At 61.1% G+C, this 21,898-nt stretch overlaps 1 long non-coding RNA gene across 3 annotated transcripts in view; it reads right to left on the bottom strand.

Annotated features, from left to right (window-relative positions):
- Positions 1–410: 410 nt before the first annotated feature.
- LOC139826877 (uncharacterized) overlaps positions 411–21,898 on the bottom strand; it is a 30,370-nt gene continuing 8,882 nt past the window's right edge. For all 3 annotated transcript variants that reach the window (XR_011736991.1, XR_011736992.1, XR_011736990.1), the window contains one exon: positions 411–920. This is a non-coding gene — a long non-coding RNA (uncharacterized lncRNA). The remainder of the gene's footprint in view (positions 921–21,898) is intronic.

Below are 21,898 nucleotides of genomic sequence, written 5' to 3'. Positions count from 1 at the left end.
TGATTTCAGGTGAAAATATGCAATGCTGAACTGTACGATGTGAATTGCCGCACTAACAATGTTTAATAAGTGTCTTTCAGATCAAGACAATGGTGATGAAACCAGCGCTGGCTTCTTCGAGTGGCGCCCGACACCTTCTTGGAAGTTGGTGTCCTTAACCCACCAACAGGGGTCATGAGATGCACTTGGACCATTTTTCTTGCCCTGGGAGACTGTGGTGACAAAATGAACTTAATGAACTTTTCAAAGGATGGTCCACTGATTAATTACTCCTGTGTATATATGTACATATGTATATATATATATATATATATATAGTAGTAGTGATTAATTAGATTGTATTGATAGATTGTATTGATAAGGTTTAAGTATTCAGTGAATGTCATATTATAAGGGGTGGAATGTCCTGGTTTTGGTAAAAACAAGTTTCTCTTTTAGTGAATTTGCCTGTCAGCTAAAGCCTTCATGTCAGCTGCATTTTCCTGGAGAACCGGACACATGTTTTGGTTAAACCCAGCAAGGGAATGAAAACTTATTGATAAGCACGGATGCACATCTCGCGAGAGGGGCAACGAGAAACCGGTGACCAACTGTGTATAACATTCCGTTCACGTGAATACTTCATATAAAAGCGGGAGATCACGAGGATCTCGGCCCTTTTCTCCTCATGGCCGACATTAGGAGAGGACCTTGCTGGTCGTCCCTGTGAACTGAGGCCAGTGAGAGACTGAATCCAGCTCCGGTTGGCTACAGAGTCCAATCCAGGACTTTGGGTGCTGGCTCCGCAGTTGCTCAGACTTACAAGATTGGTTTTGTATATTTGTATTATTTTCTCTGTTCTTATCGGTAGCATCAGTAAAACATCTTGAACTTTTCCAGCTCTCTCCCCTCTGTGCTTCTTCCCCTTCCGATCGCCTGTGCTGAGTGGGAAGGGGGAGAGGGAGGGGAAAAAGGGGGAATTGGGGGGGGAGAGGACGTTGACAACACATCTGCCAGGGTTTGATTGTCACCCCGCAATCTTAACCCTCGACAGGGACAAAGAGGGTCCTGGGATGTCACAATGGGCCCTGGGGACAAAGGGTGGTCGCCAGTATATCACAATGGGCTCTGGTGACAATGGGGTCCCCAGGATGTCACAATGGGCCCTGGGGACAAAGAGGGGTCCCCTGAATGTCACAATGGGCCCTGGGGACAATGGGGGGTCCTGGGATGTCTCAATGGGCCCTGCGGACAAGGGTGGTACCCACGGTGTCACAATGGGCCCTGGGCACAAGGGGGGGTCCCCATAGTGTCACAATGGGCCCTGTGGACAATGAGGGGTCCTGGGACGTCACAATGGGCCCTGGGGACAAGGGGGGGTCCCCAGGATGTCACAATGGGCCCTGGGGACAAAGAGGGGTCCCCTGAATGTCACAATGGGCCCTGGGGACAAGGGGGTGCAGTGGATGTCACAATGGGCCCTGGGGACAATGCGGGGTGTCCAGGATGTCAGAATGAGTCCTGAGGAGAAGGGGGGGTCCCCATGGTGTCACAATGGGTCCCCAGTGACAAGGAGGGCTCCCCATGGTGTCACAATAGGCCCTGGGGACAAAGTGGGGTCCAAGAATGTCACAATGGGCCCTGGGGACAAAAGGGGTTGCCATGGTGCCACAATGGGCCCTGGGGACAAAGGGGGGTCCTGGGATGTCACAATGGGCCCTGGGGCAAAGGGGGTGTCCCCATGGTGCCACAACAGGCCCTGGGAGCAAGGGGGTGGCCAGGATGTCACAATGGGTCCTGGGGAAAATGGGGGGTGCCCAGGATGTCACAATGGACCCTGAGGACAAGCGGGGGTCTCCATGGTGTCACAATGGGCCCCAGTGACAAAGGGGGTCCCCTGAATGTCACAATAGGTCCTGGGGACAATGGGGGGTCCTGGGACGTCACAATGGGCCCTGGGGACAAGGAGGGATCCCCAGGATGTCACAATGGGCCCTGGGGACAATGGGGGTTCCTGGGACGTCACAATGGGCCCTGGGGACAAGGGGGGGTCCCCAGGATGTCACAATGGGCCCTGGGGACAAAGAGGGGTTCCCTGAATGTCACAATGAGCTCTGGGGACAAGGGGGTGCAGAGGATGTCACAATGGGCCCTGGGGACAATGGGGGGTCCTGGGATGTAACAATGGGCCCTGGGGACAAGGAGGGATCCCCAGGATGTCACAATGGGCCCTGGGGACAATGGAGGGTCCTGGGATGTCACAATGGGCCCTGGGGACAAGGGGGGGTTCCCAGGATGTCACAATGGGCCTTGGGAACAAGGGGGTCCCCCAGATATCACAATGGGCCCTGGGGACAATGTAAGGTCCTGGGCTGTCACAATGGACCCTGAGGACAAGGGGGGTCCCCAGGATGTCACAATGAAGTCTTGGGACAAAGGGGTCCCCAGGATGTCACAATGGGCCCTGGGGACCAGGGGGGGTCCTGGGATGTCACAATGGGCCCTGGGGACAAGGAGGGCACCCCAGGATGTCACACAGGGCCCTGGGGACAATGGCGGGTCCTGGGACGTCACAGTGGGCCCTGGGAACAAGGGGGGGTCCCCACGATGTCACAATGGGCCCTGGGGACAAAGAGGGGTCCCCTGAATGTCACAATGGGCCCTGGGGACAAGGGGGTGCCGAGGATGTCACAATGGGTCCTGGGGACAATGGGGGGTCCTGGGACGTCACAATGGGCCCTGGGGACAAGGAGGGATTCCCAGGATGTCACAATGGGCCCTGGGGACAAGGGGCTGTTCCCAGGATGTCACAATGGGCCCTGCGGACAAGGGTGGTACCCACGGTGTCACAATGGTCACCGGGCACAAGGGGGGGTCCCTATAGTGTCAAAATGGGTCCTGGGGACAAGTGGGGTCCCCTGAAAGTCACAATGGGCCCTGGGGACAATGTGGGGTCCTGGGATGTCACAATGGGCCCCAGTGACAAAGGGGGGCCCCTGAATGTCACAATGGGCCCTGGGGACAATGGGGGGTCCTGGGACGTCACAATGGGCCCTGGGGACAAGGAGGGATCCCCAGGATGTCACAATGGGCCCTGGGGACAACGGCGGGTCCTGGGACGTCACAATGGGCCCTGGGGACAAGGGGGGGTCCCCAGGATGTCACAATGGGCCCTGAGGACAAAGAGGGGTCCCCTGAATGTCACAATGGGCCCTGGGGACAAAGGGGGGTCCGCAGGATGTCACAATGGGCACTGGGGACAAAGGGGGGCGTCCCCATGGTATCACAATGGGCCCAAGTGACAAGGAGGGTCCCCACGGTGCCACGATGGGTCCTGGGGACAAGGGCGTCCCCCAGATGTCACAATGGGCCCTGGGGACAATGGGGTTGCCCAGGATGTCACAATGGGCCCTGGGGACAATGGGAGTCCCCGAGGTGTCAGAACGAGCCCTGGGGACAAAGTAGAATCGTGGAATGTCACAATGGCCCCCAGTGACAAAGGGGTTCCCCATGGTGCCACAATGGGCCCTGGGGACGAAAGGGGTCCCCAGGATTTCACAATAGCACTGGGGACAAAGGGGGGTCCTGGGACGTCACAATGGGCCCTGGGGACAAGGGGGGGTCCCCAGGATGTCACAATGGGCCCTAGGGACAAAGAGGGGTCCCCTGAATGTCACAATGGGCCCTGGGGACAATGGGGGGTCCCCATAGTGTCACAATGGACCCTGGGGACAAGGGGGTGCCGAGGATGTCACAATGGGCCCTGGGGACAATGGGGGGTCCTGGGACCTCACAATGGGCCCTGAGGACAATGGTGGGTCCCCTGAATGTCAAAATGGGCCCTGGGGACAAAGGGCGGTGTGCAGGATGTCACAATGGGCCCTGGGGATAAAGGGGGGGTCCCCTGAATGTCACAATGGGCCCTGGGCACAAGGGGGTGCCGAGGATGTCACAATGGGCCCTGGGGACAATGGGGTTGCCCAGGATGTCACAATGGGCCCTCGGGACAATGGGAGTCCCCAAGGTGTCAGAACGAGCCCTGGGGACAAAGTGGAATCCTGGAATGTCACAATGGCCCCCAGTGACAAAGGGGTTCCCCATGGTGTATGGGCCGTGGGGACGAAAGGGGTCCCCAAGATTTCACAATAGCACTGGGGACAAAGGGGGGTCATGGGATGTCACAATGGCCCCCAGTGACAAAGAGGGGCCTCATGGTGCCACAATGGGCCCTGGGGACAAAGGGGGTCCCCTGGATGTCACAATGGGCTCTGGGGACAAGGAGGGTCCCCAGGATGTCACAATGGGCCCTGGGGACAAAGAGCGTCCCCAGCATGTCACAATGGGCCCTGGGGACAAAGGGGGTCCCCACGGTATCAGAATGGGCCCTGGGGACAAAGGGGGGTCCCCTGAATGTCACAATGGGCCCTGGGGACAATGGGGGGTCCTGGGACGTCACAATGGGCCCTGGGGACAAGGAGGGATCCCCAGGATGTCACAATGGGCCCTGGGGACAACGGCGGGTCCTGGGACGTCACAATGGGCCCTGGGGACAAGGGGGGGTCCCCAGGATGTCACAATGGGCCCTGAGGACAAAGAGGGGTCCCCTGAATGTCACAATGGGCCCTGGGGACAAAGGGGGGTCCGCAGGATGTCACAATGGGCACTGGGGACAAAGGGGGGCGTCCCCATGGTATCACAATGGGCCCAAGTGACAAGGAGGGTCCCCACGGTGCCACGATGGGTCCTGGGGACAAGGGCGTCCCCCAGATGTCACAATGGGCCCTGGGGACAATGGGGTTGCCCAGGATGTCACAATGGGCCCTGGGGACAATGGGAGTCCCCGAGGTGTCAGAACGAGCCCTGGGGACAAAGTAGAATCGTGGAATGTCACAATGGCCCCCAGTGACAAAGGGGTTCCCCATGGTGCCACAATGGGCCCTGGGGACGAAAGGGGTCCCCAGGATTTCACAATAGCACTGGGGACAAAGGGGGGTCCTGGGACGTCACAATGGGCCCTGGGGACAAGGGGGGGTCCCCAGGATGTCACAATGGGCCCTAGGGACAAAGAGGGGTCCCCTGAATGTCACAATGGGCCCTGGGGACAATGGGGGGTCCCCATAGTGTCACAATGGACCCTGGGGACAAGGGGGTGCCGAGGATGTCACAATGGGCCCTGGGGACAATGGGGGGTCCTGGGACCTCACAATGGGCCCTGAGGACAATGGTGGGTCCCCTGAATGTCAAAATGGGCCCTGGGGACAAAGGGCGGTGTGCAGGATGTCACAATGGGCCCTGGGGATAAAGGGGGGGTCCCCTGAATGTCACAATGGGCCCTGGGCACAAGGGGGTGCCGAGGATGTCACAATGGGCCCTGGGGACAATGGGGTTGCCCAGGATGTCACAATGGGCCCTCGGGACAATGGGAGTCCCCAAGGTGTCAGAACGAGCCCTGGGGACAAAGTGGAATCCTGGAATGTCACAATGGCCCCCAGTGACAAAGGGGTTCCCCATGGTGTATGGGCCGTGGGGACGAAAGGGGTCCCCAAGATTTCACAATAGCACTGGGGACAAAGGGGGGTCATGGGATGTCACAATGGCCCCCAGTGACAAAGAGGGGCCTCATGGTGCCACAATGGGCCCTGGGGACAAAGGGGGTCCCCTGGATGTCACAATGGGCTCTGGGGACAAGGAGGGTCCCCAGGATGTCACAATGGGCCCTGGGGACAAAGAGCGTCCCCAGCATGTCACAATGGGCCCTGGGGACAAAGGGGGTCCCCACGGTATCAGAATGGGCCCTGGGGACAAAGGGGGGTCCCCTGAATGTCACAATGGGCCCTGGGGACAATGGGGGGTCCTGGGACGTCACAATGGGCCCTGGGGACAAGGGGGTGCAGAGGATGTCACAATGGGCCCTGGGGACAATGGGGGGTCCTGGGACGTCACAATGGGCCCTGGGGACAAGGGGGGGTCCCCAGGATCTCACAATGGGCCCTGGGGACAAAGAGGGGTCCCCTGAATGTCACAATGGGCCCTGGGGACAAGGGGGGGTCCTGGGACGTCACAATGGGCCCTGGGGACAATGCGGGGTGTCCAGGATGTGAGAATGAGTCCTGAAGGACAAGGGGGGGTCCCCATGGTGTCACAATGGGTCCCCAGTGACAAGGAGGGGTCCCCATGGTGTCACAATAGGCCCTGGGGACAAAGTGGGTTCCAAGAATGTCACAATGGGCCCTGGGGACAAAAGGGGTTGCCATGGTGCCACAATGGGCCCTGGGGTCAAAGGGGGTCCCCATGGTGCTACAATGGGCCCTGGGGACAAAGGGGGGTCCTGGGATGTCACAATGGGCCCTGGGGACAAAGGGGGTGTCCCCATGGTGCCACAACGGGCCCTGGGAGCAAGGGGGTGGCCAAGATGTCACAATGGGTCCTGGGGAAAATGGGGGGTGCCCAGGATGTCACAATGGACCCTGAGGACAAGCGGGGGTCTCCATGGTGTCACAATGGGCCCCAGTGACAAAGGGGATCCCCTGAATGTCACAATAGGTCCTGGGGATAATGGGGGGTCCTGGGACGTCACAATGGGCCCTGGGGACAAGGAGGGATCCCCAGCATGTCACAATGGGCCCTGGGGACAAAGAGGGGTCCCCTGAATGTCACAATGGGCCCTGGGGACAAGGGGGTGCCGAGGATGTCACAATGGGCCCTGGGGACAATGGTGGGTCCCCTGAATGTCACAATGGGCCCTGGGGACAAAGGGGGGTCCGCAGAATGTCACAATGGGCACTGGGGACAAAGGGGGGTCCCCATGGTGTCACAATGGGCCCAAGTGACAAGGAGGGTCCCCACGGTGCCAGGATGGGTCCTGGGGACAAGGGCGTCCCCCAGATGTCACAATGGGCCCTGGGGACAATGGGGTTGCCCAGGATGTCACAATGGGCCCTGGGGACAATAGGGGGTCCTGGGACATCACAATGGGCCCTGGGGACAAGGAGGGATCCCCAGGATGTTACAATGGGCCCTGGGGACAATGGGGGGTCCTGGGACGTCACAATGGGCCCTGGGGACAAGGGGGGGTCCCCAGGATGTCACAATGGGCCCTGGGGAGAAGGAGGGATCCCCAGGATGTCACAATGGGCCCTGGAGACAATGGGGGGTTTTGGGATGTCACAATGGGCCCTGGGGACAAGGGTGGGTCCCCAGGATGTCACAATGGGCCTTGGGAACAAGGGGGTCCCCCAGATATCACAATGGGCCCTGGGGACAATGTAAGGTCCTGGGCTGTCACAATGGACCCTGAGGACAAGGGGGGTCCCCAGGATGTCACAATGAAGTCTTGGGACAAAGGGGGTCCCCAGGATGTCACAATGGGCCCTGGGGACCAGGGGGGGTCCTGGGATGTCACAATGGGCCCCAGTGACAAAGGGGGTCCCTATGGTGCCACAATGGGCCCTGGGGACAAAGGGGGTCCCCTGGATGTCACAATGGACTCTGGGGACAAGGAGGGTTCCCAGGATGTCACAATGGGCCCTGGGGACAAAGAGCGTCCCCAGCATGTCACAATGGGCCCTGGGGACAAAGGGGGTCCCCACGGTATCAGAATGGGCCCTGGGGACAAAGGGGGGTCCCCTGAATGTCACAATGGGCCCTGGGGACAAGGGGGGGTCCTGGGACGTCACAATGGGCCCTGGGGACAAGGGGGTGCAGAGGATGTCACAATGGGCCCTGGGGACAATGTCAGGTCCTGGGACGTCACAATGGGCCCTGGGGACAAGGGGAGGTCCCCAGGATGTCACAATGGGCCCTGGGGACAAAGAGGGGTCCCCGGAATGTCACAATGGGCCCTGGGGACAAGGGGGTACAGAGGATGTCACAATGGGCCCTGGGGACAATGGGGGGTCCTGGGACATCACAATGGGCCCTGCGGACAAGGAGGGATCCCCAGGATGTCACAATGGGCCCTGGGGACAAGGGGGTGCCGAGGATGTCACAATGGGCCCTGGGGACAATGGGGGATCCTGGGACATCACAATGGGCCCTGGGGACAAGGAGGGATCCCCAGGATGTCACAATGGGCCCTGGGGAGAAGGGGGGTCCCCAGGATCTCACAATGGGCCCTGGGGACAAAGAGGGGTCCCCTGAATGTCACAATGGGCCCTGGGGACAAGGGGGTACCGAGGATGTCACAATGGGCCCTGGGGACAATGCGGGGTGTCCAGGATGTGAGAATGAGTCCTGAGGACAAGGGGGGGTCCCCATGGTGTCACAATGGTTCCCCAGTGACAAGGTGGGGTCCCCATGGTGTCACAATAGGCCCTGGGGACAAAGTGGGGTCCAAGAATGTCACAATGGGCCCTGGGGACAAAGGGGGGTCCTGGGATGTCACAATGGGCCCTGGGGACAAAGGGGGTGTCCCCATGGTGCCACAACGGGCCCTGGGAGCAAGGGGGTGGCCAGGATGTCACAATGGACCCTGAGGACAAGCGGGGGTCTCCATGGTGTCACAATGGGCCCCAGTGACAAAGGGGCTCCCCTGAATGTCACAATAGGTCCTGGGGACAATGGGGGGTCCTGGGACGTCACAATGGGCCCTGGGGACAAGGAGGGATCCCCAGGATGTCACAATGGCCCCTGGGGACAAAGAGGGGTCCCCTGAATGTCACAATGGGCCCTGGGGACAATGGGGGGTCCTGGGACATCACAATGGGCCCTGGGGACAAGGAGGGATCCCCAAAATGTCACAATGGGGCCTGGGGACAATGGGGGGTCCTGGGACGTCACAATGGGCCCTGGGGACAACGGGGGGTCCCCAGGATGTCACAATGGGCCCTGGGGACAATGGCGGGTCCTGGGACGTCACAATAGGCCCTGGGGACAAGGGGGGGTCCCCAGGATGTCACAATGGGCCCTGAGGACAAAGAGGGGTCCCCTGAATGTCACAATGGGCCCTGGGGACAAAGGGGGGTCCGCAGGATGTCACAATGGGCACTGGGGACAAAGGGGGGCGTCCCCATGGTATCACAATGGGCCCAAGTGACAAGGAGGGTCCCCACGGTGCCACGATGGGTCCTGGGGACAAGGGCGTCCCCCAGATGTCACAATGGGCCCTGGGGACAATGGGGTTGCCCAGGATGTCACAATGGGCCCTGGGGACAATGGGAGTCCCCGAGGTGTCAGAACGAGCCCTGGGGACAAAGTAGAATCGTGGAATGTCACAATGGCCCCCAGTGACAAAGGGGTTCCCCATGGTGCCACAATGGGCCCTGGGGACGAAAGGGGTCCCCAGGATTTCACAATAGCACTGGGGACAAAGGGGGGTCCTGGGACGTCACAATGGGCCCTGGGGACAAGGGGGGGTCCCCAGGATGTCACAATGGGCCCTAGGGACAAAGAGGGGTCCCCTGAATGTCACAATGGGCCCTGGGGACAATGGGGGGTCCCCATAGTGTCACAATGGACCCTGGGGACAAGGGGGTGCCGAGGATGTCACAATGGGCCCTGGGGACAATGGGGGGTCCTGGGACCTCACAATGGGCCCTGAGGACAATGGTGGGTCCCCTGAATGTCAAAATGGGCCCTGGGGACAAAGGGGGGTGTGCAGGATGTCACAATGGGCCCTGGGGATAAAGGGGGGGTCCCCTGTATGTCACAATGGGCCCTGGGCACAAGGGGGTGCCGAGGATGTCACAATGGGCCCTGGGGACAATGGGGTTGCCCAGGATGTCACAATGGGCCCTCGGGACAATGGGAGTCCCCAAGGTGTCAGAACGAGCCCTGGGGACAAAGTGGAATCCTGGAATGTCACAATGGCCCCCAGTGACAAAGGGGTTCCCCATGGTGTCATAATGGGCCGTGGGGACGAAAGGGGTCCCCAGGATTTCACAATAGCACTGGGGACAAAGGGGGGTCATGGGATGTCACAATGGCCCCCAGTGACAAAGAGGGGCCTCATGGTGCCACAATGGGCCCTGGGGACAAAGGGGGTCCCCTGGATGTCACAATGGGCTCTGGGGACAAGGAGGGTCCCCAGGATGTCACAATGGGCCCTGGGGACAAAGAGCGTCCCCAGCATGTCACAATGGGCCCTGGGGACAAAGGGGGTCCCCACGGTATCAGAATGGGCCCTGGGGACAAAGGGGGGTCCCCTGAATGTCACAATGGGCCCTGGGGACAATGGGGGGTCCTGGGACGTCACAATGGGCCCTGGGCACAAGGGGGTGCAGAGGATGTCACAATGGGCCCTGGGGACAATGGGGGGTCCTGGGACGTCACAATGGGCCCTGGGGACAAGGGGGGGTCCCCAGGATCTCACAATGGGCCCTGGGGACAAAGAGGGGTCCCCTGAATGTCACAATGGGCCCTGGGGACAAGGGGGTTCCTGGGACGTCACAATGGGCCCTGGGGACAATGCGGGGTGTCCAGGATGTGAGAATGAGTCCTGAAGGCCAAGGGGGGGTCCCCATGGTGTCACAATGGGTCCCCAGTGACAAGGAGGGGTCCCCATGGTGTCACAATAGGCCCTGGGGACAAAGTGGGTTCCAAGAATGTCACAATGGGCCCTGGGGACAAAAGGGGTTGCCATGGTGCCACAATGGGCCCTGGGGTCAAAGGGGGTCCCCATGGTGCTACAATGGGCCCTGGGGACAAAGGGGGGTCCTGGGATGTCACAATGGGCCCTGGGGACAAAGGGGGTGTCCCCATGGTGCCACAACGGGCCCTGGGAGCAAGGGGGTGGCCAGGATGTCACAATGGGTCCTGGGGAAAATGGGGGGTGCCCAGGATGTCACAATGGACCCTGAGGACAAGCGGGGGTCTCCATGGTGTCACAATGGGCCCCAGTGACAAAGGGGATCCCCTGAATGTCACAATAGGTCCTGGGGATAATGGGGGGTCCTGGGACGTCACAATGGGCCCTGGGGACAAGGAGGGATCCCCAGCATGTCACAATGGGCCCTGGGGACAAAGAGGGGTCCCCTGAATGTCACAATGGGCCCTGGGGACAAGGGGGTGCCGAGGATGTCACAATGGGCCCTGGGGACAATGGTGGGTCCCCTGAATGTCACAATGGGCCCTGGGGACAAAGGGGGGTCCGCAGAATGTCACAATGGGCACTGGGGACAAAGGGGGGGTCCCCATGGTGTCACAATGGGCCCAAGTGACAAGGAGGGTCCCCACGGTGCCAGGATGGGTCCTGGGGACAAGGGCGTCCCCCAGATGTCACAATGGGCCCTGGGGACAATGGGGTTGCCCAGGATGTCACAATGGGCCCTGGGGACAATGGGGGGTGCTGGGACATCACAATGGGCCCTGGGGACAAGGAGGGATCCCCAGGATGTTACAATGGGCCCTGGGGACAATGGGGGGTCCTGGGACGTCACAATGGGCCCTGGGGACAAGGGGGGGTCCCCAGGATGTCACAATGGGCCCTGGGGACAAGGGGGTGCCGAGGATGTCACAATGGGCCCTGGAGACAATGGGGGGTTTTGGGATGTCACAATGGGCCCTGGGGACAAGGGTGGGTCCCCAGGATGTCACAATGGGCCTTGGGAACAAGGGGGTCCCCCAGATATCACAATGGGCCCTGGGGACAATGTAAGGTCCTGGGCTGTCACAATGGACCCTGAGGACAAGGGGGGTCCCCAGGATGTCACAATGAAGTCTTGGGACAAAGGGGGTCCCCAGGATGTCACAATGGGCCCTGGGGACCAGGGGGGGTCCTGGGATGTCACAATGGGCCCCAGTGACAAAGGGGGTCCCTATGGTGCCACAATGGGCCCTGGGGACAAAGGGGGTCCCCTGGATGTCACAATGGACTCTGGGGACAAGGAGGGTCCCCAGGATGTCACAATGGGCCCTGGGGACAAAGAGCGTCCCCAGCATGTCACAATGGGCCCTGGGGACAAAGGGGGTCCCCACGGTATCAGAATGGGCCCTGGGGACAAAGGGGGGTCCCCTGAATGTCACAATGGGCCCTGGGGACAAGGGGGGGTCCTGGAACGTCACAATGGGCCCTGGGGACAAGGGGGTGCAGAGGATGTCACAATGGGCCCTGGGGACAATGTCAGGTCCTGGGACGTCACAATGGGCCCTGGGGACAAGGGGAGGTCCCCAGGATGTCACAATGGGCCCTGGGGACAAAGAGGGGTCCCCGGAATGTCACAATGGGCCCTGGGGACAAGGGGGTACAGAGGATGTCACAATGGGCCCTGGGGACAATGGGGGGTCCTGGGACATCACAATGGGCCCTGCGGACAAGGAGGGATCCCCAGGATGTCACAATGGGCCCTGGGGACAAGGGGGTGCCGAGGATGTCACAATGGGCCCTGGGGACAATGGGGGATCCTGGGACATCACAATGGGCCCTGGGGACAAGGAGGCATCCCCAGGATGTCACAATGGGCCCTGGGGACAATGGGGGGTCCTGGGACGTCACAATGGGCCCTGGGGACAAGGGGGGGTCCCCAGGATGTCACAGTGGGCCCTGGGGAAAAGGGGGTGCCGAGGATGTCACAATGGGCCCTGGGGACAATGGGGGGTCCTGGGATGTCACAATGGGCCCTGGGGACAAGGGTGGGTCCCCAGGATGTCAAAATGGGCCTTGGGAACAAGGGGGTCCCCCAGATATCACAATGGGCCCTGGGGACAATGTAAGGACCTGGGTTGTCACAATGGACGTGAGGACAAGGGGGTTCCCAGGATGTCACAATGGGGCCTGGGTACCAGGAGGGGTCCTGGGATGTCACAATGGGCCCTGGGGACAAGGGGGGGTCCCTATGGTGCCACAATGGGCCCTGGGGACAATGGGGGGTCCTGGGACGTCACAATGGGCCCTGGGGACAAGGGGGGGTCCCCAGGATGTCACAATGGGCCCTGGTACCTAGGGGGTTCCGAGGATGTCACAATGGGCCCTGGGGACAATGGGGGGTCCTGGGATGTCACAATGGGCCCTGGGGACAAGGGGGGGTCCCCAGGATGTCACAATGGGCCTTGGGAACAAGGGGGTCCCCCAGATATCACAATGGGCCCTGGGGACAATGGGGGGTCCTTGGATGTCACAATGGGCCCCAGTGACAAAGGGGGTCCCTATGGTGCCACAATGGGCCCTGGGGACAAAGGGGGTCCCCTGGATGTCACAATGTGCTCTGGGAACAAGGAGGGTCCCCAGGATGTCACAATGGGCCCTGGGGACAAAGGGGGTCCCCTGGATGTCACAATGGGCTCTGGGGACAAGGAGGGTCCCCAGCATGTCACAATGGGCCCTGGGGACAAAGGGGGTCCCCACGGTATCAGAATGGGTCCTGGGGACAAAGGGGGGTCCCCTGAATGTCACAATGGGCCCTGGGGACAATGGGGGGTCCTGGGATGTCACAATGAGCCCTGCAGACAAGGGTGGTACCCACGGTTTCACAATGGGCCCTGGGCACAAGGGGGGGTCCCCATAGTGTCACAATGGGTCCTGGGGACAAGTGGGGTCCCCAGGATGTCACAATGGGCCCTGGGGACAATGTGGGGTCCCCTGAATGTCACAATGGGCCCTGGGGACAAGGGGGTGCCGAGGATGTCACAATGGGCCCTGGGGACAATGGGGGGTCCTGGGACCTCACAATGGGCCCTGAGGACAATGGTGGGTCCCCTGAATGTCAAAATGGGCCCTGGGGACAAAGTGGGGTCCCCTGAAAGTCACAATGGGCCCTGGGGACAATGTGGGGTCCTGGGATGTCACAATGGGCCCCAGTGACAAACGGGGGCCCCTGAATGTCACAATGGGCCCTGGGGACAAGGGAGATCCCCATGGTGTCACAATAAGCCCTGGGGACAAAGTGGGGTCCTGGGATGTCACAATGGGCCCTGGGGACAATGGGGGTCCTGGGACGTCACAACGGGCCCTGGGGACAATGGGGGTCCCCACGGTGCCACGATGGGTCCTGGGGACAAGGGCGTCCCCCTAGATGTCACAATGGGCCCTGGGGACAATGGGGTTGCCCAGGATGTCACAATGGACCCTAGGGACAAAGGGGGGTGCGCAGGATGTCACAATGGGCACTGGGAACAAAGGGGGCGTCCCCATGGTGTCACAATGGGTCCCCAGTGACAAGGAGGGTTCCCCATGGTGTCACAATAGGCCCTGGGGACAAAGTGGGGTCCTAGAATGTCACAATGAGCCCTGGGGACAAAGGGGGGTTCTGGGATGTCACAATGAGCCCTGCGGACAAGGGTGGTACCCACAGTGTCACAATGGGCTCTGGGCACAAGGGGGGGTCCCCATAGTGTCACAATGGGTCCTGGGGACAAGTGGGGTCCCCAGGATGTCACAATGGGCCCTGGGGACAATGTGGGGTCCTGGGATGTCACAATGGGCCCCAGTGACAAACGGGGTCCCCGAATGTCACAATGGGTCCTGGGGACAATGGGGGGTCCTGGGACGTCACAATGGGCCCTGGGGACAAGGAGGGATCCCCAGGATGTCACAATGGGTACTGGAGACAAAGGGGGGGTCCCCTGAATGTCACAATGGGCCCAAGTGACAAGGAGGGTCCCCACGGTGCCATGATGGGTCCTGGGGACAAGGGCGTCCCCCAGATTTCACAATGGGCCCTGGGGACAATGGGGTTGCCCAGGATGTCACAATGGACCCTGGGGGCAAAGGGGGGGTCCCCATGGTGTCACAATGGGCCCAAGTGACAAGGAGGGTCCCCACAGTGCCACGATGGCTCCTGGGGACAAGGGCGTTCCCCAGATGTCACAATGGGCCCTGGGGACAATGGGGTTGCCCAGGATGTCACAATGGGCCCTGGGGACAATGGGAGTCCCCAAGGTGTCAGAACGAGCCCTGGGGACAAAGTGGAATCCTGGAATGTCACAATGGCCCCCAGTGACAAAGGGGTTCCCCATGGTGCCACAATGGGCCCTGGGGACAAAAGGGGTCCCCAGGATTTCACAATAGCACTGGGGATAAAGGGGGGTCATGGGATGTCACAATGGGCCCTGGGGACAAGGGAGATCCCCATGGTGTCACAATAAGCCCTGGGGACAAAGTGGGGTCCTGGGATGTCACAATGGGCCCCAGTGACAAATGGGTTCCCCATGGTGCCACAATGGGCCGTGGGGACAAATGGGGTCCCCAGGATGTCACAATGAACCCTGGGGACAAACGGTGATCCTGGGACATTTCAATGGGCCCTGGGGACAAAGGGGGTACCCCAGGATGTCACAATGGGCCCTGGGGACAAAGGGGGTCCCCTGGATGTCACAATGGGCTCTGGGGACAAGGAGGGTCCCCAGGATGTCACAATGGGCACTGGGGACAAAGGGGGGTGTCGACGGTGTCAAAATGGGCCCTGGGGACAAAGGGCGTCCCCAGGATGTTACAATGGGCCCTGGGGACAATGGGGGGTCCTGGGACGTCACAATGGGCCCTGGGGACAAGAGGGGATCCCTAGGATGTCACAATGGACCCTGGGGACAAGGGGTTTCCCCACAGTGTCACAATGGGCCCTAGGGACAAAGGGGGTCCGCACGGTGTTACAATGGTCCCGGGGGACAGGGGGGATGCCCAGGATGTCACAATGGGCCCTGGGGACAAAGGGGGGTCCTGGGATGTCACAATGGGCCCCAGAGACAAAGGGGGTCCCCTGAATGTCACAATGGGCCCTGGGGACAATGGGGGGTCCTGGGACGTCACAATGGGCCCTGGGGACAAGGAGGGATCCCCAGGATATCACAATGAGCCCCGGGGACAAAGGGGGGACCCCAGGATGTCACAATGGGCCCTGGGGACAAGGAGGGTCCCCAGGATGTCACAATGGGCCCTGGGGACAAAGGGGGGTGTCGACGGTGTCAAAATGGGCCCTGGGGACAAAGGGCGTCCCCAGGATGTCACAATGGGCCCTGGGGACAATGGGGGGTCCTGGGACGTCACAATGGGCCCTGGGGACAAGAGGGGATCCCTAGGATGTCACAATGGGCCCTGGGGACTAATGTGGTCCCCACGGTGTCACAATATGTCCTGGAGACAAAGGGGGGTCCCCAGGATGTCACAATGGGCCCTTGGGACAATGGGGTTCCTGGGATGTCACAATGGGTCTCCAGTGACAAAGGGGGTCCCCAGGATGTCTCAATGGGCCCTGAGGACAATGGGAGGTCCCCATGGTGTCACAATGGGTCCCCAGTGACAAGGGAGGTCTCCACGGTGCCAGGATGGGTCCTGGGGACAAGGAGGTCCCCAGGATGTCACAATGGGCCGTGGGGACAAAGAGGCTCCCCAGGATGTCACAATGGGACCTGGGGACAAGGGGGTCTCCAGGAACTCACAATGGGCTCTGGGGACAATGGAGGTTCCCCAGGATGTTCACAATAGGCCCTGAGGACGAGGGGTGGTCCCCATGCTGTCACAATGGGTCTCCAGTGACAAGGGGGTCCCCAAGGTGTCACAATGGGCCCTGGGGACAATGGGGGTTCCTGGGACGTAACAATAGGCCCTCGGGACAAGGGGGTTCCCCACAGTGTCACAATGGGCCCTGGGGACAAAGGGGGTCCGCACGGTGTTACAATGGTCCCGGGGGACAGGGGGGATGCCCAGGATGTCACAATGGGCCCTGAGGACAAGGGGGGGTCCCCATGGTGTCACAATGGGTCCCCAGTGACAAGGAGGGTCCCCATGGTGTCATGATGGGTCCCAGTGACAAGGGGGTCTCCAGGATGTCACAATGGGCCCTGGGGACAAAGGGGGGTCCTGGGATGTCACAATGGGCCCCAGTGACAAAGGGGGTCCCCTGAATGTCACAATGGGCCCTGGGGACAATGGGGGGTCCTGGGACGTGACAATGGGCCCTGGAGACAAGGAGGGATCCCCAGGATGTCAGAATGGGCCCTGGGGACAAAGAGGGGTCCCCTGAATGTCACAATGGGCCCTGGGGACAAGGGGGTGCCGAGGATGTCACAATGGGCCCTGGGGACAATGGGGGTCCTGGGACGTCACAATGGGCCCTGGGGACACAGAGGGGCCCTAGGACGTCACAATCAGTCCTGGGGACAAGGTGGGGTCCCCTGAGAGTCACAATGAGCCCTGGGAAGAGAGGGGGCTCCCAAGGACATCACAATGGGCCCTGGGAACAATGGGGGGTCCTGGGACGTCACAATTGGCCCTGGGGACAAGGGCGGGTCTCCAGGATGTCACAATGGGCCCTGGGAACAAGGGGGGGTACCCATAGTGTCACAATGGGTCCTGGGGAAAATGGGGTCCCCAGGATGTCACAATGGGCCCTGGGGACAATGTGGGGTCCTGGGATGTCACAATGGGCCCCAGTGACAAAGGGGGTACCCTGAATGTTACAATGGGTCCCGAGGACAGTGGGGGGTCCTGGGATGTCACAATGGGCCCTGGGGACAAGGAGGGATCCCCAGGATGTCACAATGGGCCCTGGGGACCAGGGGGGGTCCCCAGGATGTCACAATGGGCCCTGGGGACAACGGGGGGTCCTAAGACGTCACAATGGGCCCTGGGGCCAAGCAGGGATCCCCTGGATGTCACAATGGGCCCTGGACACAATGGGGGGTCCTGGGACGTCACAATGGGCCCTGGGGACAAGGGGGGGTCCCCAGCATGTCACAATGGGCCCTGGGGACAAAGAGGGGTCCCCTGAATGTCACAATGGGCCCTGGGGACAAGGGGGTGCAGTGGATGTCACAATGGGCCCTGGGGACAATGGGGGGTGTCCAGGATGTGAGAATGAGTCCTGAGGACAAGGGGGGGTCCCCATGGTGTCACATTGGGTCCCCAGTGACAAGGAGGGGTCCCCATGGTGTCACAATGGGCCCTGGGGACAAAAGGGGTTGCCATGGTGCCACAACGGGCCCTGGGGTCAAAGGGGACCCCATGGTGCTACAATGGCCCTGGGGACAAAGGGGGGTCCTGGGATGTCACAGTGCGCCCTGGGGACAAACGGGGTGTCCCCACGGTGCCACAACGGGCCCTGGGAGCAAGGGGGTGGCCCCAAGATGTCACAATGGGTCCTGGGGAAAATGTAAGGTCCTGGGCTGTCACAATGGACCCTGAGGACAAGAGGGGTCCCCAGGATGTCACAATGAAGTCTTGGGACAAAGGGGTCCCCAGGATGTCACAATGGGGCCTGGGGACCAGGGGGGGTCCTGGGATGTCACAATGGGCCCCAGTGACAAAGGGGGTCCCTATGGTGCCACAATGGGCCCTGGGGACAAAGGGGGTCCCCTGGATGTCACAATGGGCTCTGGGGACAAGGAGGGTCCGCAGGATGTCACAATGGGCCCTGGGGACTAGGGGGGGTCCTGGGATGTCACAATGGGCCCTAGTGACAAAGGGGGTCCCTATTGTGCCACAATGGGCCCTGGGGACAAAGGGGGTCCCCTGGATGTCACAATGGGCTCTGGGGACAAGGAGGGTCCCCAGGATGTCACAATGGGCCCTGGGGACAAAGAGCGTCCCCAGCATGTCACAATGGGCCCTGGGGACAAAGGGGGTCCCCACGGTATCAGAATGGGCCCTGGGGACAAAGGGGGGTCCCCTGAATGTCACAATGGGCCCTGGGGACAATGGGGGGTCCCCATAGTGTCACAATGGGTCCTGGGGACAAGTGGGGTCCCCAGGATGTCACAATGGGCCCTGGGGACAATGTGGGGTCCCCTGAATGTCACAATGGGCCCTGGGGACAAGGGGGTGCTGAGGATGTCACAATGGGCCCTGGGGACAATGGGGGGTCCCCTGAATGTCAAAATGGGCCCTGGGGACAAGGAGGGATTCCCAGGATGTCACAATGGGCCCTGGAGATAAGGGGGTGTCCCCAGGATGTCACAAGGGCCCTGGGGACAATGTGGGGTCCTGGGATGTCACAATGGGCCCCAGTGACAAAGGGGGTCCCTATGGTGCCACAATGGGCCCTGGGGACAAAGGGGGTCCCCTGGATGTCACAATGGGCTCTGGGGACAAGGAGGGTCCGCAGGATGTCACAATGGGCCCTGGGGACTAGGGGGGGTCCTGGGATGTCACAATGGGCCCTAGTGACAAAGGGGGTCCCTATTGTGCCACAATAGGCCCTGGGGACAAAGGGGGTCCCCTGGATGTCACAATGGGCTCTGGGGACAATAAGGGTCCCCAGGATGTCACAATGGGCCCTGGGGACAAAGAGCGTCCCCAGCATGTCACAATGGGCCCTGGGGACAAAGGGGGTCCCCACGGTATCAAAATGGGCCCTGGGGACAAAGGGGGGTCCCCTGAATGTCACAATGGGCCCTGGGGACAATGGGGGGTCCCCATAGTGTCACAATGGGTCCTGGGGACAAGTGGGGTCCCCAGGATGTCACAATGGGCCCTGGGGACAATGTGGGGTCCCCTGAATGTCACAATGGGCCCTGGGGACAAGGGGGTGCCGAGGATGTCACAATGGGCCCTGGGGACAATGGGGGGTCCCCTGAATGTCAAAATGGGCCCTGGGGACAAGGAGGGATTCCCAGGATGTCACAATGGGCCCTGGAGATAAGGGGGTGTCCCCAGGATGTCACAAGGGCCCTGGGGACAATGTGGGGTCCTGGGATGTCACAATGGGCCCCCGTGACAAACGGGGGCCCCTGAATGTCACAATGGGCCCTGGGGACAATGGGGGTCCTGGGACGTCCCAATTGGCCCTGGTGACAAGGAGGGATCCCCAGAATGTCACAATGGGCTCTGGGGACAATGGGGGTCCTGGGACGTCCCAATTGGCCCTGGGGACAAGGAGGGATCCCCAGAATGTCACAATGGGCCCTGGGGACAATGGCGGGTCCTGGGACGTCACAATGGGCCCTGGGGACAAGGGGGGGTCCCCAGGATATCACAATGGGCCCTGGGGAAAAAGAGGGGTCCCCTGAATGTCACAATGGGCCCTGGGGACAAGGGGGTGCTGAGGATGTCACAATGGGCCCTGGGGACAATGGGGGGTCCTGGGACGTCACAATGGGCCCTGGGGACAATGGGGGGTCCTGGGATGTCACAATGAGCCCTGGGGACAATGGGGGGTCCTGGGACGTCACAATGGGCCCCAGTGACAAGGGGGGGTCCCCAGGATGTCACAGTGTGCCCTGGGTACAAAGAGGCGTCCCCGGAATGTCACAATGGGCCCTGGGGACAAGGGGGTGCCCTGATTGTCACAATGGGGCCTGGGGAAAATGGGGGGTCCTAAGACGTCACAATGGGCCCTGGGGACAAGGAGGGATCCCCAGGATGTCACAATGGGCCCTGGGGACAATGGGGGGTCCTGGGACGTCACAATGGGCCCCCGTGACAACGGGGGTCCCCAGGATGTCACAATGGGCCCTGGGGACAAGGGGGTGCAGTGGATGTCACAATGGGCCCTGGGGACAATGGGGGGTCCTGGAATGTCACAATGGGCCTTGGGGACAATGGGGGTCCCCAGGATGTCACAATGGGCCCTGGGGACAATGGGGTTGCCCAGGATGTCACAATGGGCCCTGGGGACAATGGGAGTCCCCAAGGTGTCAGAACGAGCCCTGGGGACAAAGTGGAATCCTGGAATGTCACAATGGCCCCCAGTGACAACGGGGTTCCCCATGGTGTCACAATGGGCCCTGGGGACAAAAGGGGTCCCCAGGATTTCACAATAGCACTGGGGACAAAGGGGGTCATGGGATGTCACAATGGGCCTTGGGGACACAGAGGGGCCCTAGGACGTCACAATCAGCCCTGGGGACAACGGGGGGTCCCCTGAAAGTCACAATGGGCCCTGGGAACAATGGGGGGTCCTGGGACGTCACAATGGGCCCTGGGGACAAGCGGGGGTCTCCAGGATGTCACAACGGGCCCTGGGGACAAAGAGGGGTCCCTAAAGTGTCACAATGGGCCCTGGGGACACAGAGGGGCCCTGGGACGTCACAATCAGCCCTGGGGACAAAGTGGGGTCCTGGGATGTCACAATGGGCCCCAGTGACAAAGGGGGTCCCCATGGTGCCACAATGGGCCGTGGGGACAAAAGGGGTGCCCAGGATGTCACAATGGGCCCTGGGGACCAGGGTGGTCCTGCGATGTCACAATGGGCCCTGGGGACAAAGGGTGTCCCCTGGTTTTCACAATGGGCTCTGGGGACAAAGGGGGGTCCTGCGATGTCACAATGAGCCCTGCGGTCAAGGGTGGTACCCACAGTGTCACAATGGGCCCTGGGAACAAGTGGGGTTCCCCATAGTGACACAATGGGTCCTGGGGAAAATGGGGTCCCCAGGATGTCACAATGGGCCCTGGGGACAATGTGGGGTCCTGGGATGTCACAATGGGCCCCAGTGATAAAGGGGTTCCCTGAATGTTACAATGGGTCCTGAGGACAATGGGGGTCCTGGGACGTCACAATGGGTCCCGGTGACAAGGGGGCATCCCCAGGATGTCAAAATGCGCCCTGGAGCCCAGGGGGGTCCTGCGATGTCACAATGGGCCCTGGGGACAAAGGGGGTCCCCTGGATGTCACAATGGGCTCTGGGGACAAAGGGGATCCCCACGGTATCAGAATGGGCCCTGGGGACAAATGTGGGTCCTGGGATGTCACAATGAGCCCTGCGGACAAGGGTGGTACCCACGGTGTCACAATGGGCCCTGGGAACAAGGGGGGGTCCCCATAGTGTCACAATGGGTCCTGGGGACAAGTGGGGTCCCCAGGATGTCACAATGTGTCCTGGGGACAATGTGGGGTCCTGGGATGTCACAATGGGTCCCAGTGACAAAGGGGCCCCCTGAATGTCACAATGGGTCCTGGAGACAACGGGGGTCCTGCGACGTCACAATGGGCCCCAGTGACAACGGGGGTCCCCAGGATGTGACAATGGGCCCTGGGGACAAGGAGGGGTCCACTGAATGTCACAATGGGCCCTGGGGACAAGGGGGTGCAGTGGATGTCACAATGGGCCCTGG

This window comes from Patagioenas fasciata, unplaced genomic scaffold (genome assembly GCF_037038585.1).
Source record: "Patagioenas fasciata isolate bPatFas1 unplaced genomic scaffold, bPatFas1.hap1 Unplaced_5, whole genome shotgun sequence".
NCBI lineage: Eukaryota > Metazoa > Chordata > Aves > Columbiformes > Columbidae > Patagioenas > Patagioenas fasciata.
The sequence above is the reverse complement of the archived record's forward strand: the minus strand, read 5'-3'. Positions and strand labels throughout refer to the sequence as shown.